This window comes from Solanum verrucosum, unplaced genomic scaffold, assembly GCF_900185275.1.
Source record: "Solanum verrucosum unplaced genomic scaffold, falcon-dt-bn FXZP01000133.1, whole genome shotgun sequence".
Taxonomy (NCBI): Eukaryota; Viridiplantae; Streptophyta; class Magnoliopsida; order Solanales; family Solanaceae; genus Solanum; species Solanum verrucosum.
Genome location: NW_026020355.1, coordinates 1,269,114 through 1,286,684, shown reverse-complemented (window position 1 = coordinate 1,286,684; position 17,571 = coordinate 1,269,114). Strand labels below are relative to the sequence as shown.

Sequence of the window (17,571 nt, the reverse complement as noted above, 5' to 3'; positions counted from 1 at the left end):
GACAAACTGATCTAAAAATCAGTCTAACACAACAATATAGCCAAAAGAATTGGTTAGGAAAAAGACCAAAATACCCTTAAAATTTTCGGACGGATTTCCCTGCCAACTGCCCAACTTCCAAAGGGCATAACTCCCTCATACGAACTCGGAATCGAGCAAACTCGGTGGCGTTGGAAAGGTCATTCCAAGGGCTTTCCAACCTATCTGTAAATACACCTAACTCATCCTGAGATAGGAGTTATGACTGCTCAAAGTTGGCCAAAAACTCACTTTTTTACACACTTAACCAAATTTCCAGATTTTTGAATTCCTTCCAAAATGACTATTTCCAATTCTAAGCTTCTTCATAGTTATTTCAAATTGTTGGATGTTACATACATAATGTATGTCCACCATTTCACTTCTAACATATTTCGAGCAAGTTCTAAGCTACAATGCATGCAGTTGGACTTCACAATCGCTCACCGCTCATGGCACATGTCAACTAAGTAGAAATCAACTACCTATATATATATATATATATATATTGATGTTGTTCATCTAATTATAATTGAGACAAATCACTCGATTTGATTTGAAAATATTGCTTTTGAAAAAAAAAAATTATAGTGTAAAAATAAATTTATCGTTAATGTAAAAATAAATACAAAAAATTTAAACAAAACAAACTAAATATATCCATATTTATTTCTCATCAATATATGCCTCAAACGAGCCAAATCATCAACATATCAACAATATAACCACCTACATTAATTATCACATTACTATAAATTATGTTTATATGTACTCATCTCCATATTATGCGTAAAAAATACATAATTGTATATTATGAGGAAATTCACTTGGTGCCTTCCAAAGATTGTTGGATTGTCCCTTAGAATATCTTAAAGAGAGAAATATTTCCTCAATATGTTGATCCAAGCAAACTTGAAAGAAGGTGGTATAAGAGAAGGCACAGAGTTTGTGAATCATTTCCAACAAGAAAATAAAAGTGCACTTTAGCCACAAAAATATTATATGCCCAAATCAAAATGCTCCATATTTATTGTTGAATTTTAATGAACTTTTTTTTTTTTTCATTTGGGGATGTATCTTATCTTACTTTAAATCAATTTATGTTATTGAAATAAAATATGTGATTAATTTTGAACTATATATTTTTTATTTTTTTTCACAGAACTGATACATCTTTATAATTTTTAAATTAACAATTTTACAACAAAATTTTGCATCTGTTCCAAAAGATGTCAATTTTGTGTTACAACTTACAACATAAGTTTGCATCTGTTCCAACAGAATTTTGCATATAATCCAACATATGCCAGTTTATAGATGTTTTAATTAATAAGTAATTAGCTTACAGTTGTCTTTAAGTGTCAACAATCAATGACGTACATTGTCATTGAAACAACTTTTACAAAAAATATTATTTAAAAGGAAATAATTACAACTCTTCATAATTACTCCCCTTTAAAGCTCTTTCATTTAATAAACTTTTTCACGTTTCAAACCTTTTAAAACTCAAAAGTTGAAACTCTTCTTCAAAAGTTTCAACTTCACAATCGTTATAAGAGAAGAAAACTTTTGCAGACGAAGAAATAAACTTTTACAGAAGAGGAAATAAATTTTTCAAAGAAGAGGAAATTTTTGCAAGTAGATAATGCACGAAGTATAAATCACGATGATCCTTTGTTATCATCAATGCCAACAAAGTGGCCTTTTTAGCTGAAGGCACAAACTTATAAATATTAACCTTCTTGAGCACTGACTTCTCTCCTATGTCATTGACAATTCTCTAAAAAGAAATTCATATTGAATATTATCTTGATAAATGATTTTCTTCTCATACTGGCATGTGGAATATTTGAAACTTACTTCACGGCCTCAGTCAATGTTTGATGACACTTGATAACATCGTTATCTTGTTTCTTGCACTTCTCACATTGAAAGCCAGAACATCTACTACAAGAGGTAGCCCCAATAATTTTTCACCAATATCACCAATTTTCTCCTCACCAACACCAACACCAATATTAACACCAGTCCTTATAGCTGCATCAACCATACCCTCATTAAAAACAACAAGTTGACCAGTATCAACTCTCTCCCTTTTGATGGTTGTTGCTCCAATCGATTCCCTTTTAACTTTATCCATCAAAGGATTAAATAGGATTTCAACATACCTAGAATAATCAAAATGACATTTGCAACTCATTTTCTATCAGGACAAGAAATGGATGCACAATCTCTAATAAAACATATGAGTTATATGTAGGAACAAATTATAGATCTGTAGCAATAAATAGGACATATATTATAACAAATGAATTATATGTAGCAAAAAAAGGACATTATTGTAACAGATGGATCATCTGCAAGAGCAGATTATAATTTTGTAACAACAAATAAGACATATCTTGTATTAAATGGGTCATCTGTAGCAAAAATAAGATATAGATTATAACATATGGGTCATTTGTAGCAACAAATAGGACATTTATTGTAATACATGGGTCATCTGTAGTAACAAATATGACATATCAGAAGAACTTATTGCATGTCACGACCCAGACCATTGTGATTGGCACTCACACTAACCCTCCGGTGGCAGAACCATTGTTACAACCCAAACTAAACAACTCACCCAAAAACTAAGGCATTTAAAGATATAGAAGCATATTTAAATGCTAAAGGAAAAATAGAGTTCCCATAAACTCCAAAATGCTTAATCAAACGATTGCGGAAATAACGCCTAGAACCTGAAAGTCAATGTACCAAAACTCTAACAATGAACCATAAGTCTAAGGAAAATGGGTACAACCCAATTAAACAAAAGAAAACCTAAGTACTAGTCTAAGTTCGAAGATGTGGACGTAAACAGAAAGAGAACTCATGGCAGCCCGAAAGAACTGGCTCACCCTTGAATTCGATTGATCACAGATCTTTTAGACGAGGTCTGTCAGTAACCGCCTGAAGATGCCTTGTACCCAACAAAGAAAGAGCAAATGCAGTATCAGTACACAACCATAATGTACTGGTAGGATCACGCGACTATCCCAATAAGTGAAACATATGCAAATAATCACAACATAATAAAATAGGTATAGACCGAACATGTACAATATCAGTCATCTTATCAAGATCAACGAACGATTCCACATTCTCAAATACATCAATACGACAAGTCAATGATCCTCTTATGTAACCCACACCCAAACTGTTAGTGTATCGGTACGTGGTACCTGATCCAAGTTAGTGTGCCAGACGTGACACCCGATCCCATATATGCGCTGGAATGTGGCACCCGATCCAAGTTAGTGTGTTGAAACGTAACACCCGATCCATTCAACAAGCCACAATCACAATCACAATGTACATTCTCATAATCATACAATCAAGAGTTGATTCATGGCATACAATTATTCATTCATACTCATTTACGATTAGTGTGATCAACAATGCAACATTCGCATACACACATGCATTAAGATGAAGTAATTACTAACATACATCACACCAACATGAAATCACAACCATCACGTACCTCGAACAAAGCTTGAATCCCCTAAGAAACTTGATTTTCCCTTTCCAAATTCTTTTCGCTTGTTCTTTGACTACAAACAAACAATTCAATACGAGGATCAATAATTAAGGTCTAGTTTATCCGGATTATGACAAACCCAATAACCCAAGACCCAACTTATGATCATAAGGTGCAGCTAGGGTTTTTTCCCACCATAAAAAACAACCTAAAATCCTCCCCCAACAATATATGATTGAGATTCTAAGTTTTACGGATCGAAAAAATGAATTCGGGGAGCAAAAACCTTACCTTTAGCCTCAAGAATGGTGAAAACCTGTCAAGAACCACCTAGGGTCGTCTCCTAGCTCTCAAAAATGAATATTGCAGAATAATGGTGTTTTTGGGGTTTATTTCTGACTTAATTCGTGAATGGTCCGCTATAGCGGCCACCATCCCGCCATAGCGGCTTGCACGGAACCAGTTAGTCGAATTAAGAGTCTCAAACTCCCATTTCACAAGACACCTTCATCCCATGACACTCAAAAAATACATGTTCACGCTAAGATCAGTTTCGGAAGTTCTACTCACCCGAATTTCATTTCGTAAAGTCGTATGGATTCCTTACATCTTAGATATCTACTCATGCAATCAAATTTCTTATTAACTCCCCCAATCATTACCAGATTTCCCTAGACTCACATGACTCCGAATTTGTCCAATTCTGAACTAGGCTAGGAAATTCCAAGTTATTATTAAAAAAAAAAATTGGCCCAAAAATTTTTCCCGTTGACTTTTCTATAACGACGGGAATAGGTCATTACACTGCATCACCAGGAAGGTTAAAAGAATTTGAAGAATTTTTGACATTTTTTTACAGTCAACCATCTCAAGATCCTCGAAGTTGAAACCTCTCATTTGTTGTTACATGTTGCCTTAAATGAGGAATGACTTCAAATGTCCAAGCCAATAAAAAAAGGAAAAGATGTCACAAATCAAATGTTGAATTATTCAATAAAATATTAAAAATATCAAAAAAAAAATTGTTACCATGAAAGTTCATGAAAATCCAATAAGTTATTTGTCTTTGAAGATAATAGGGCCAACAAATATTTGACAGTCAATTCGTAGCTTCCATGATCCCAAGAAAAGTTATTGAGATCCTCAATATCCTATGAGAACTTCACTCTGTTAAGAGGTATGTTCTTGTTGACATCTTTGGACATAAGTACATTATGTACAAATCAAACTAAGTACGATGACTTCTTATGCTTCTTTAAAAGTTTTTGTCATCCAACAAAGATACCAATCTGAATTTTTGAAGTTTGGGCCAACAAAGGACACCAAATCCTCCTCAATTGACTGTTCATTATTTATTGTTTCATTGTCTTCTATTTTCTTTCGTCTGCGAGGTTATTTTTTTGTGGTAAAAACATGAATGAATTGAGAAGGAGAATGGCAATTTAGACCGATAACTATGGCAAACTCCTTTTTATCAAATCAAACTGGGGTGTCACAATAATTGACCCAAATCTCATCCTTGTTGACATCTTTGGACATAAGTACATTATGTACAAATCAAACTAAGTACGGTGACTTCTTATGCTTCTTTAAAAGTTTTTGTCATCCAACAAATATACCAATCTGAATTTTTGAAGCTTGGGCCAACAAGGGACACCAAGTCCTCCTCAATTGATTGTTCATTATTTATTGTTTCATTGTCTTCTATTTATTTTCGTCTGCGAGGTTATTTTTTTGTGGTAAAAATATGAATGAACTGAGAAGGAGAATGGCAATTTAGATCGATAACTATGGCAAACTCCCTTTTATCAAATCAAAGTGGTGTATCACAATAATTGACCCAAATCTCATGCCTTTTTTCATTATCCTCAAACATAAACCTTCTTTCCAGAAGTTCATATACAATGCTCATTTGAAAACGTGCATTATTATTCAAAGGCAAATCAAGATATTGTCCAAAACAACTATTTCTAAAAGAACCTTTCAAATCATTCTCTCGGAGTATTTTTCAGAAAGAGTCAAAAGATTTTTTTAACAGCATTAGACTGAAAATGCACAAAATTATTTGCATTGACAATTTTGACAACATCTTAGGATGAAGAACTATTTAAATAAATAATGATATCATCTTTTTCTTTTTCTTCCTCTACTCGACGGTATTCTTTATCATTTTTTGTTCTTCTTCTTCCTTAAAATCATTTTTCTTCTTCTTTTCCTTCTCAGCTTCTTTTTTTTCTTGTCTTTCTGTCTCATCACCAATTTTTTCTTGTCCTTCTTCCTCTATTTGAACTTCATGTTCGGGTTAATCATCTCCTTAATCTCTTTCTTCTATTTTTTTTTTCTTTAGAGGATTGAGAAGGGAGAATTTCTTCTTCTACTTGACAAGAAACTCCTACTTCAACTTCATAGGGGCATACTTACGTTTCTACTTGAGAAGAAGAAGAAATTTTCGATTCTACTTGAGAAACTCCTTGGGATGTAAGCTCTTCTAAAGGAGGACGGTAATTTACCTTCTTCTTCCTATCATTTTTACTCCTTGATTTCTTGTGAGTTGTTTCTACAGTTTTTCTTTTCACAAGAGGCATTTTATTCTGCAAAACTGAGGTAAAAATACCCTATCACTGCTCTAAAAATTGTCAACAACCAACCACAAGAAAAATAAAAACAAATATTTATTAACAAGAACAATAAGAACAACATAATAACACATCACCACTCACATATCCTCAAATTCAATTCAATAGCACACATGAAGCGGAAAAAAAAATCTCAACCACTACAAATTAGGATTTTTTTAAACAATTTTTATTTCATAAAAAAAAAGAATAACAACCAACCAACCAACCAACCTACAAACAAACAACTCACTAACCATTAAAAACATCCTGATTTAAAACTAAAAAATATTTCAAAATCCTAATTTAATTTTTACCTTATTTAAGAAGAAATGAACGTGAAAACGAATTATCAGCAATGACGAGCAGTGATACTATTATAGAGAAAGAGAAACTGCAACAAATTACACTTATATTGTAGAAAAATAGAGCAACGTCTAGTGGATCTATGGAGAAATAATGGAGAAAAATAAAAAGAGAAACAAGAGAAACAAAAGAGAAGAGAGAGACAGAAACACGGAAAGTAATTTTTGTGAATATGAAGTGTCATTTTATATATGAGAGAGAAAAGATGATTGTTGGTTAATCATTTTTAAGTTTTTTTTTTTAATTTTGGCAACATAATGTTACAACATATATATGTCAATTTCAAGTTGTGCCGACACAAGTGACATTTATTGCCACATATTACATTTCTGTTAGGACACATGCATATAATTGTGTGATTTTTTCCAACAGATGTTATATGTGTTGTCACAATATCAAATAATTTCCTACATAATTGACATTTGTTCCAACATAAAAAATATAACAATAACCATAATCATTAATATATCATCCAAAAAGGAACACTGTTTACCTATTGTTTCTTAGAACTTATCAACCTAAAGATTTTAAATGGTAATACATAACCATCAAATCTAAATCTATTCAGTAAAAATCATAACATTTTCATTGGGAAATACGAAGTTTGATTATATAGGTCTAGCCCTCTACGAGACTTCATTGTTACTAACATAGCCACTCTGAGCCTTTAAAATTTCATAATTCCATAGAAGTGAAGCATATCTCATGCAAAGAGATTCAACAACAATTCCAGAAGATGGTACTTGTAGTCCATCACTCAAAAACTCAGCAATAAAAAGCCCACAGTCCCTACATTGTGTATCATCTATTAAAAAACTAATAACATTACATTTGTAAATGGTAAGACAAAAAAAATGATTTATACAGACTATCACTCGCTTGCTGGGAAATACCAGCAACATATTTGACTTCGAATGGGTGAAATTTATTCTTGCCCTTGTAATATTCAACAATGGACCGGTTGGTTCGATCTTTTTACTCAAAAAAGCCACTATATTCAAGGTACTTTGGCAACACTATTGACAATTTTTTAATCTCACAGTACGATTTTTCGTTTATCCTCAATGAGGACATTGAGTCATACACTTTTATGCACCGTTCCTTCAATACAATAACCGCCAGGACCCAATGAAACTCGTCATTACAATTTACCGGGATATAAACCTCATCGGTCATGTGCCAAGGCAGTCCAGCGGATATATTAAACCCTTTGATAATGTTAACGATGTTCTTCTCATAATGAACAATATTGGCCTTCTCGATGTATATTTTGAAAAAACAATCAGTAGTGGTGTATCAATATTTTGAATTACTTTGTTGCTTCGACTTCTTTCGCAAATAATAAAAAATGACATCCATATGCTGCACAGATGCATCAACAACAACTTATGTATCAATTATTTGTATATAAGTAGGTGTTAATTATAAGATAAGTGAGCATGGTTGTAGCTCATCATTCCAACACCTGTTGGGTTGGGACATTAGGTAGAACCAGTCTTTCGTCTCTGGGAATGTAACTACAATCTAGTTGTTCAAATCCAAGTCTCGAGCAATTAACTAAGTAGTGTCCATCTTTGTCTTTTCTGTAATTTTATAAACATTAAAAATAATTAATTAGTGGACATCAAGAATATTAATAATAGTTGACTAAATTTACTTTTTTGCATGATTCTTGTAAAGACCCTCGTTTATCCATTGCGAGAAGGATGACATTAGTTGAGTTGGACCATCATCAAAAATGTTAAAACCTTCAAATGGATATTGTTGTTGCACATCATAAGTGACGACTTTGTCCTTGCCCTTTAAGGTTGAGCAAGACAGTGGAGCAGTAGTCATTGGTATTTTTCTTTTTCTGATATTAGATAGTGATATTGATTTTTTCAACCTCCTAAACTTTAAATGCTGTGAAATCTTCTTTGATGAATGAACATCAATATTAAATGTCATTTCATTAATAGTATTTGGCCAATCGTAAACACAATTAAAAAATAATCATGTCGTTGTTTGTATCCTTCTCATCGACAGGAAGAACATTTGATGTTAGAAGAGAAAGCAACAAAAGATTAAGCATTTGTTGCCATAAATGAACCTTCATGTGACATTTTATCTACAAGGTAAACAAAAAAAATTAAGAGGTTAACATCTGATTATAAAAAATAAGGAACATTAATTTATACTTATGTTGCACATATGAACCTTCTGTTACAACACATGAGTAACATGTTACTACAGATGACCATTTTGTAGTCATAACACATAGTGACATGTTCCAACATATGATAATTACATTAAAATTTCTATCAACATATGACACTTCTTTCAACAAATGAGTTATATGTTGGACAACTAAACCGACTATATTTCTACCAATATATCAACAAAATGCTCACAAAAAGAAGAACAAAAGCAACAAAAAATGACTTTTCACTGAACAACAACAACACATACACATTTTTAGGTTTTTTGGATTTCCCATTTTTCTTTCGTAAATAAGAAATAACAGGTCCCATTAGACCATAATTCAATTTTCATATCTATAGAACAATTTCTTGTTTATTAACCCAAGAAAAGATCCAACTATCAATAATGTGTTGTTCGCAGTCCTAAATTTTTTCAAAGTAATAACGGCTTACCCGTTTTAAGAAGAGTGACGGTCGACGTCGGCGTTCAGCTTCAGATAAAGTGATGATTGGTGATAAAGAAGCGGAGAATGAGAATGTCTAATCTAGATTTCAATAAGCTATTAATGGTCGGATTTTCCAAGGAAGAAAAACGTTGGAGAGACGAGAGTTTTGAATGATTTTCTTTACTTTTTATACTAATTAGGTTAAAATTAAAATAGTTAAATTTGACCCTCCTTGATTAAAGTGTCAGTAAAAATAAAAATAAAACTTATTTGACACCTTTTGATCAAAGTGTCACTAAAAAAACCTACTCAACTTATTTGACCCCTTTTACCTGGTTTAGACTTGTGAGTCACCCTGAAGTTCATCAGTTGCAGATGTGGCGTCAAGGTCAGAGTCTTCTGCAGCGAGCGTCGATATTAAACCATAGCTGCGGAATCAGACAAATCATTATTGGTTAAGCGTCATCTTCGATCCCAAGTATGTCTATATGGAGGCTCAAGTAAAAAATGGGAAAAGAAGGTTTAATGATCGCCAAGGAGCTTAAGCGCTTGCACTCCAACGCAGTTAGGTTTGAGCGGTTTATGAAGTCCCATGTTTCTCGTCTACACAAATCTAACCTCGTCGTCGTTCTTGCTGAGTTCCAAAGACAAGATCTCTCTTACCTCTCCATGAGGGTAACAATTTGAATTTTTCTTTTTCCTTTTTCTGCTACCAAGTTGTAATACCTTTTTGGTTATAAAAATTGATTGTTGTACAATATATAAAGGAAATTGAAGAAAAATATGGTGCACCATTTGATTTCTAGTCCTTTTAGGTAAATAACTCAACTTTCAATCAAGTGAATCATTCAGTGTTTTTGTAGCATGGGTGCTAGCAAATAATATAATACTAATTTTAGAAAATATGTACATAAAATATCTAGTTTTACAAGGTTAATGTTCCCCAATTTTTGCTATAACCGTTGAGTTCATTGCGTATTGGGAAAAATGTTCAAGTCTTATTTTGTTCAGAATGTCTATGTATTGTTGTACTTTCATACTCCTTTGACATAATGTAACATTGTGTTTCACGATGTTGAACATGTGTGATTCCTGCTTGAAACATTATCAATTATACGTTGATGGTTAATTCATCCTAATCAATAGATATGTGATGTTCAACCTATATTTAATCCTGATGTTCACTTTAAGTGGTAATTCTAGAGTAGAGAGAGGAAGGTTTGCCAAGTGCTTACCTCTTTCTTTAGCTTATATGGAGATGGAATTTATCCACTTTCATTAATAATTTATATAATGTTTATACTACTGACTTTTACTCTTAAACTTTGCAGTTGTACGAGGCTGTGCGCAAAGAAATATGGTATCGTCCAGACATGTTCTTTTACAGGGATATGCTTTTCATGCTTGCAAGAAACAAAAAGGTAGATGAAACAAAGAAGATATGGGAAGATTTGAAGAAAGAAGGGGTGATATTCGATCAACATACATTTGGCGATCTTGTCAAGGCTTTTCTAGATGGTGGATTATCTTTAGAGGAAATGCACATATATGATGAGATGAGGCACTCTCCTGATCCTCCTATGTCTTTACGTTATCGTGTTATGTTGAAGGGGTTACTTCCTTACCCCGAATTGAGAGAAAAAGTGAAGGATGACTTTCTGAAACTGTTACCAGACACTGTAGTTTATGATCCACTTGAAGATCTATTTGATGAGGAGGAATGGAGAAAGGAGAGCGATGATGATTAGAATATGCTGCTGACTTTGATTTTCTCAATGGCATTTTAATTTTCCTCTGGTCAAGAAGATAGTGGAATGGTAAATAGGGAATGCACTGACTTGAAATTGTGTAAGCTGATGAACTGATGGGTGTTTCTGCCTTTGAGAATTTGAAATGTGACCCACGAAGACCGTAGAATATTGGAATTTGGTGCAGGTATGATCTTACCTGTGATATCTAAACTGAAGGTTGGTTAAATGTGTCCGATGAAGTGGATATATCCATTTTTGCAATTTGTGTCAGAAGAGAATCTGCCAACGTTCTTGGTTTCTCCTTATTAAGTTTTACTTTGATCAAAAGTTTATGAATTCCTGTCATTGTCAGCCATTATCACCATCTCACTCAGTTATTCTTATGAAATTGTGAATGTTTTGTTAGGATAAATTCTCCATCAAATAAATAAATTAATAGATGGGTTAGTCATCCAAATTATTGGTTTTGGTATATGGTTCTTCAGGGCACTCCGGTTTCTGTTGTTCTATTCTTGAACTCGAGCAATATTTCTTATAGTCATACCATGCAATTAACTTTTGATCTCGACGTGTTTGAAGTATCAAGCCATGTGATCATTGTATAACATATTTTCAAGGCATGTCTGGCTGCATTTCCTTCTGTCATCTTTTGTAGAGCATTTTGCTATATCTTCTGTCGAAGGATTTTTATAAAAAAAAATGTCGCTTCAGGCCCATTAATCTTGAAATTACACTTGGCCAAATTGAGCAAGAAAATGTAGTCTTCAGTTAGAGGAAGCTACTCTATAATCTCAAACTGCTAGTTTCTCTGAGATTTTTCTTTTGGGGTTTTCAATATGTCAATATTACATATTTTGTTGCTATGAAAATTTTGCTTCCTAGATCGTACCTTGTCCATCAAGCACCATAACGTCAAATGGAGAACCTAATTAATTTTGAGGCACCTATTTGTTCGTCTCAGAAGTTGAATGGGTTTCATTTAGAATTTGGTTGTACCCGTCTCATGGTGCTCGCTTATTATGATCATTTGTCCTTTCAGAACAACCCATATATATTGTTAAATTAGGTCTTAGACCTAACTCACACCCCAAAAGCTAGCTCAAAGGGAGAAGGATTGTCCAAGCCTTATAAGGAGTCCACCTATCTCATTAACCACCTATGTGGGACTTTTGTCATTCTTTAATACCCCACCTCACGCCCAGTGCTTAGCATCTGGTGCGTGGGCAATTTTAATTTTGGGGGCTCCAACATCGGGTGAGACAAGCCCTGCTCTGATACCATGTTAAATTAGGTTTTGCGCCTAACTCACACCCCAAAAGCTAGCTCAAAGGGAGGAGGATTGTCCAAGCCTTATAAGGAGTCCACCTATCTCACCCCAAAATCAAAATTGCCCACGCACCAGATGCTAAGCACTGGGCGTGAGGTGGGGTATTAAAGAATGACAAAAGTCCCACATCGGTGGTTAATGAGATGGGTGGACTCCTTATAAGGTTTGGACAATCCTCCTCCCTTTGAGCTAGCTTTTGGGGTGTGAGTTAGGTCTTAGGGTATCATGTTAAATTAGGTCTTAGGCCTAACTCACACCCCAAAAGCTAGCTCAAAGGGAGGAGGATTGTCCAAGCCTTATAAGGAGTCCACCCATCTCATTAACCACCGATGTGGGACTTTTGTCATTTTTTAACATATATGATGTTTTCTGATTGACCATTGACAAACCAGCCTTCTTTCATGTTCATGATAAAGTCTATTTCTACCTGATGGTCTAGAACTTTGAGATATGTACCCCATTACATTCACGCAGTTGTATCTTATTTAGTGGATACGTTCTTTAGTGAGAGTTTTCTCCTCTTTAAGTGTTAAAAATTGAATGCCTAATAATATGTAAAATTATAGATTATTCCACAGTTTTCAAGTCTTAATGTCAGTAGTATCAACCATTCTAATGTTGGAACATAATCTAGGCTATTCCTGCTTGTTGGGGTGTACAAAATCGAACCGAAAATCGAACCAAACCGCAAATCGAGTCAACTTGAAAAAAACCCCGACTAGTGGTTTGGTTTGACTTGGTTTGGTTTTGAAAAAAAAAACCCGACTATATTTGGGTTGGTTTGGTTTTAACTAAAAAAAACCAATCCGAGAGCAAACCAACCCGACATTATATATATAATTTTAAAATTTTATTTTATACATAAAAATATTTACTTTGATATAATTTTTAAATATTTCTTATACATTTTCATAGTTTTTATCTTTTAATATATTATTTCAAGTTTAAAACTTAGAATTATGAATGAGCCAATAAAAATTATAGTCCACAGATGTTGGTAATTATAATAAAGCTTAAATCAAAATCAAATTAATATTAATGCAAAAAGAAAATCAATTCAACACTAAGAATGACAATAATATTGAATATTTGTTCTTTAGTTTTACATTGGTTTAGACAATTAAAATACATATTCTAATTTTAATTTCCTTTAATATTTAGTCATGTAACTAATATTTATTAAACTTAATTTTAGCATGATTTAGTACTTTTAAACTATGATCATTTTCATTATGACTTGTTAATTTGCAATATTTGTTTTACGCGATTTCTTTATTATTATTTTTGTTGGATATTTTAGTGTCATTAATCATATCATATTGTGTTATATTTTTAAGAAACATCTTAGATAGTTGTATTTTGGTAGGACTAAAGAAATATTTGAAGTACAAGTAAATTATATGTTTGTATGAATACTTTACCGGAAAAACCCGAGTTTTATTGGTTTTGTTTGGTTTATGAATTTAAAAATCCGACACAAATGGTTTGATTTAATATTTGAAAAACCCGAACTAACCCGGCCATGTACACCCCTACCTGCTTGTACTTGAAATCATATTTTGATAGAGACAATCAACTCTTACATTAAATAGGAAAGAGAAGGACTGGGCATAAAAGATTATATAGCAATCATTTATGTTGAATCCAGCACTCTTAGGTTTGAGGCAGGGGCAGATCTAGCTCTTAAGGTATGCGCTCAGGGGATCAGTATCTTTTGTTCATACCATATATTTGTATTAATTAAGAGATCCATAAAATTTTATTCATAGTCGATTGTGAAATCAATTATTATTTTATGTTAAATTGAAATTATTGTAGGAATCCATAAACTTCAAAATCCGGATCCATCATTGGTTTGAAGTGATACAAAATATTTGTTATGATGCTACGATCTAAATGTTCCTGCTGTACTACTCATAATGAAGAGATTATCATGCACCTTTTTTTCGTACAAGACAGATTGCAAAACATGTTTGGTCTTTGGTCAGAGTTGTGGTATATTATTTAGAAATGGTGGTAACATAAAACAATTACTCATGTTTAGTGGCTATCTAAAGCTAATAATGGTATCCATGCAGTGCTATTTCAATGCCTCCTAACTATTAAATGCTGGGAGATACGGAAAAATATATGTGCTTGCTAGGTATGATAATGTTCACTTGTCTGGCAGAGTTATATTATTCAGCAGGTGTGTGAAAACATGACCAAAATTTGTATAGCCAATTTCTCTGTCACGACCCGAGCCTATACCCTGGACGTGGTCGGCACTCGAGAACCATTGCTGGTCCCCAAGCGAACCCTCATCCTGACTGACTACAAGCAAAAACTGATTCAAGCACACAAAACTTAAAAACTGAATAAAATCAATAACTCAAATACAAAGTTTTAAGTCAAAAGAAAACTCTGAAGAAAAAAAAGATATTCAACTCACCATAAAATAGACAACTTAAGTCTTTAAAATATTTAATAAAATAAATGAATAATACAAACTTCTCAACTATACTGATTATCTATGAAGCCTCTAACTGATAGAGATGGAAGTCGGGACCCACGACATCCTGACTAAACTGAAAAGTAAATGAAATCCTCCAAAAACAAGAAGGCTCACAATAGCTAACTCGAACTCCATGTGACATCAATGAAACTCATGTTGATGATCCTGAATACCTGGATCTGCATCATGAGAAGATGCAGGCCAAATGGCTTAGTACGTGGAATGTACGAGCATGTAAGAGGAATTCTAAAGCATAACATAAGTTCGAAACTTGATACAAAGGAAACATACTTACCTCTTCTCAACTCACTCAACTCGAAGAAACATAGTTCAACTCAATGATAAGATATTCAACTCAAAGGTATACTCAAGGAATACTCAAAACTACTCAAACTTACTCAACTCAGAAGGTTAGATACACAACTCAAAGATATGATATTCGACTCTAGGTACTCAACTCTGGATACTCAACTAAATATAAAGCAACAATACACATGTAATATATGGAAAATTTTATAAAACAGCAAAACAACTCAGTTCGTTAAAGAAAACGCAATAGCAAACTCAACTTTACTCATATAATAAAGTAATATAGTTTCTGTGAGAGTTTCTATAACCGACAACCATCACTTAAGAGCCATAGTAATGATACAACACTTTACCTCACGCTGCCAAGGACTATCCTATACCTTGCCATCAGTAGAGGACCTAACTTAACTTAGTGGATCCATTAGTCTATGCGAAAATGATTCATCTAAAAAGTATGATATTTTTCTACCCATGATGGCTACATGGTTTTCACGGAGACTTGAGTTAATAGGAAACTCGTATCCCCACATCGGTACTCAAAATACTCCCAAAATATAATACTAGTTCTTTATGTTTAAAACATACTTCTTTCTTTGGTTTGAGATAATTACTCAAAACTTAGCTTAAAAGTTCTCTTGGAATCGATGTTCCCTTTCTTGCTCAAAACTCTTTTGGAAATCTCAGTTTCCTTTCATCTTAAATGTGAAAACATTTACTCTTGGGAATACTTAGTTCCCATATATCATTTTAAAGAAAATGAACTTTACTCTTACTCTTTACTCAACTTCAAAGCTGAAGTCTTAAAACAAAGTTTAAACATTTGTAAAAGACTTCTAAAAATATGGTTCATGCCGATTTATGGACGTGAACGACTCAATGTAAGGTTTTCAATAACCATATATAGAACTCAATGCTTGGAACTCAAGAACTTCAACAATACTACTCACTTCAAGAATGCTCAACTCAGAGAGTTCATGTGGAATTTATGAGCATGAACTACTCAACTCAAGGACTCGAATATACTTCTCGTTTCAAGATTGCTCGACTTATAGGGTTCATGCGGAATTATGGACATGAATAACCCAACTCAAGGACTTCATGGGTAGCATTTAATAGTCCCATGATTAGGAATGTAATTTCAAATGGGTTAGAAACTCAATACTTAAGACTTAGGACATGGGGACATTACTCCTCTCATAGATACTCAACTTATGAAGTTCATGCGGAATTTATGGGCATGAACGACTTGACTCGTAGGTCTATATAACATTATGGAACTCATGTATACAACTCTTCTCTTTCTCTTACTTACTTCCTTAAAACTTAACTCAAATCGATGATGGATCTCAAAGGATTCACAATTGAACTCAAAACTTTCTTGAACTCTACTCTTAACTCTCTCTTGAATGTGAATTATGAATTCAAGAGTTATGATTCATGCTATGAAAGATCTCATGATGACAAAGTAGACTCATGAATACATTCTCTTCACTCTCATGCTCACTTACTCGAATCTTGAAACAAGTTACTAGAAGTTGTAGAAGACTCCACAAAAGGACTCAAAGGGACATTCTTAGAATGTTTAAAAAAATTCTCAAAACTTAACTCTTAGCTCTACCTTGAATTTGAATTATGAATTCAAGGTTATGATCATGTTATGAATGATTTCTAGGTGTTTAGAAGTAGCTTAGAGTAGTTAGAATCGAAAAGGAATAAAGGTGCCCTTTAAACGAACTCAAACGGGGCAACCGACAACAAACTGGAGGGGGCAGACGACCCTGGCGCTATAGGTGGCGCGTGGCGCGGGGTGCCAACCCCTAAACTTCAGAGGAGGGTTTGGGGCGCAGGCCCCAACCCAGAAAATCAACAAATTTTCCTTGCTCGTTTTCTCACCCTAACTCGCCTAGAATCGAACGGTTTCTTCCCCAATCACTTAGAATTGATTACTTAACATAAGTACACTCTAATCTACTCAATACATCCCTTAAAACACTCACTTTGATCTCAAGAAATCATCCAAAACCCAACACAACAAGATTTAGAATGAACTTCAAGAATACCTATCAAGAACCCATCAATAACTCAAATCTTTCAACTTCAAGAATGAAATTTGCGCTGAAAATAACATGTTTGGCGTGTGGGTGAACAACACTATGGAAGCTTACATACCTCTTAGGGATCAAACCCATGGCGACAACCCGCAACAACTCTCAAGAATTTCGACGAACGCTTCGATCCTTTCTTTTTTCTCCTTTTTTCACTTCTTCTCTTCTCTTCTTGAACTCTCAACTAAAACCCTAGGCATAAACTAGGATTATAAAACTGAACCTAATCAGATTATACCCCTAAAATATTACTAAAAGTGAATTAAATCTGATTGGGTAAGGAAAAGACCAAAATACCCTTTACTATTTTCGGCTAACCTTCCTTAACTGGACAGTCTAACTTCAAAAGGTCATATTTCACTCATCCGACCTCGAAACTTAGCAAACTCGGCGGTGTTGGAAAGATAATTCAAAGGTATTTCCTACGGTATCTG

The 17,571-nt window shown here is 33.7% G+C and overlaps 2 pseudogenes; one reads left to right on the top strand and one right to left on the bottom strand.

Moving 5' to 3' along the window:
• Positions 1–7,151: 7,151 nt before the first annotated feature.
• On the bottom strand, positions 7,152–8,361 carry LOC125837701 (uncharacterized; annotated as a pseudogene).
• A 1,165-nt stretch (positions 8,362–9,526) lies between these two features.
• LOC125837680 (pentatricopeptide repeat-containing protein At1g62350-like) lies at positions 9,527–10,899 on the top strand (annotated as a pseudogene).
• Positions 10,900–17,571: the final 6,672 nt, after the last annotated feature.